The sequence below is a fragment of the Nelumbo nucifera genome, chromosome 2, assembly GCF_055504915.1.
Source record: "Nelumbo nucifera cultivar China Antique chromosome 2, China Antique-T2T, whole genome shotgun sequence".
NCBI lineage: Eukaryota > Viridiplantae > Streptophyta > Magnoliopsida > Proteales > Nelumbonaceae > Nelumbo > Nelumbo nucifera.
Window position 1 is genome coordinate 15,376,544 of NC_142650.1, and position 2,360 is coordinate 15,378,903.

The window sequence follows — 2,360 nt, forward strand, 5'->3', positions numbered from 1 at the left end:
ATGCATGTACAACTCCAACTCGGATATGGATTAGACACATCTTGCTCCTTTGTCTTGGTCCCACCATGAACGAACACCTACATATGACGTGGGACCCAATAATGTGGCCACCTTAGACGAACGAACACCCACGACTCGAGAAGCACGTTCCCTCTCTAGACGACACCATCGAACTGTGTATAGGAAGTTTTAGGTGGGCTCAGCTCCTACAAGCCGTCCTGGTCTCCATTGCGTGGGTCTTCGACGCCCAGCAGACCTTCATTAGCATCTTCACCAACGCCGAGCCCACCTGGCATTGCTCTCACCACGACGACCCCTCCTGCAACTCTGCCGCCAACCTCTGCTTACTTCCCAAGGATGCATGGGCCTGGGATAATCCGTCACGGACATCCGTCCTGTCGGAATGGAACCTCGCCTGCGCCGGCCCCATCATCGCCGGGTTATCGGCGTCGTCATTCTTCGTGGGCTGCCTCACTGGTGGGCTCGTTCTCGCCACACTGGTTGACTCATTTATCGGTCGCAAGAACATGCTCGTCCTTTCTTGCTTGATGATGTCCGTAACTTCTACTTTAACGGCCTTTTCTCCCAACATCAGGGTCTAGGCCACCTTGAGATTCGTTAGCTGGTTCGGTTGCGCTACGATCGGAACTTGTGAGCTCATCCTCTCGACGAAAATCGTCAGAAAACGATGACAAGGCAAGGTGGGTATCATCGGATTATTCTTATTCACATTCGGTTTCTTGTCGTTACCGGCCATGGCTTACATCAACCGAGATCTTCATGGTGGACCCTCTATCTGTGGAGGTCCGTGCCATCCATCTTTTACTGTATAATCATCCACTTCGTAGTGCGCAAATCACTGTGATGGCTCCTGGTGAAAGGACGCAAAAGACAAAGCAATCAAGACGTTAAGAACCATAACCACGAGGAACCAAAGTACGTAGCTTTAGGTTAAGCGTGAGCTTCTCGGGCATATCCATCGTACCGGAGATGTTTGACGGCAATCTCTACTCTGCTATCAAGGCATTGGTCGAGAAAAAGTGGGCCTTTCGACGGTTAATGGCAGTGATGACCGTCGGTTTTGGCATCGGAATGGTGTACTACGGGATGCTTGTGGGGGTCGGCAACCTGGCCTTCAATCTCTACTTGAGCGTCACCTTCAACGTCTGTCAGACCTGTCGTCGTCATTGCTGACGTTCTTTCTTATCGGAAAATTGAAAAGGAGAAGTTCGCTGCTGATGTTCACGACTATAAGCGGGATTTGCAGTATAATGTGCGTGGTGGTGGGTGAGTCACGGAAGGAATTGCAGGTGGCGGTGGAGCTGGTGAGCTTCTTTAGCGCGTGCACGGCGTTCAGCGTGTTGCTGATATACACACTGGAGTTCTTCCCGACGTGTGTGAGGAACTCGGCATTGTTGATGGTTAGGCGGGCGCTGGTGTTCAGCGGGATATTCAGTCCGGTGTTGGTTGCCGCCGGGAGGAAAGATGGGTTCTTATCTTACGGGGTCTTTGGGTTGGTAATTGAGTGTTGTGGACTGTTCGTGGTTTGCTTGACGGAGACCAGAGGTGGGACCCTCTGTGACACGATGGATGATTGTAAGGGAGAAATAAGGTGAGAAAACGTATAAAACTAGAAAATAGGGTTAAAATATATTGCAATTTACCCTAAACGGAAGGGGGTCTTTGTCTCACAGTCATAATACAGGGGTCTTTTGTCGCAAAACAAAGTTCAGGGGTTTTTATCACAGACCCCATAGAGTCCTTGTAATTTACCCTAAATAATATGAAGCTTTAGATTGTGAGACCAACTGAATTTATACATAATATTTTTAATTTTTATTTATAATGAAAATTAACTTTTATATTTATAAGTAAATATAACCTTTGGAATCAAATTGAATTCAAGCTAGTATTTCTAGCTCGAATCTAACTCAAGCCTTATATTTTTTTGTCAAGCCGAACCTGAATAGTCTAATATTTGACTTGGCTCAAGGACAAAAAAAAAAAAAAGAATTTTGGTAATTAGAAAGGCAAAAGTTGAGACTTTGCTTTGATGGCTGGTTCATATGGACACCACACTATAAAGGCATGCCCCAGTTAACTCAACTATAGTTAATTTTAATTTAGGGAAAAGTCCACTTTAATACCTTGAGCTTTGGGGGTAGTGTAAAGTTAGTATCCGAACTTTCAAATGTGCTACTGTTAATTTTAATTTAGGAAAAAATTTTACTTTAGTACCCTGAACTTTGGGGGTAGTGTCAAGTTAGTACTTGAACGTTCAAATATGTCATTGTAATACTTAAACTTTCAAAAAGTGTCAAGTTGGTCTCTACTGTTAACTGATCGTTAGTTATCTAATG

The 2,360-nt window shown here is 45.3% G+C and overlaps 1 pseudogene; it reads left to right on the forward strand.

Annotated features, from left to right (window-relative positions):
* Positions 1-1,709, forward strand: LOC109114695 (organic cation/carnitine transporter 3 pseudogene; annotated as a pseudogene).
* The last annotated feature ends 651 nt before the right edge of the window (positions 1,710-2,360 follow it).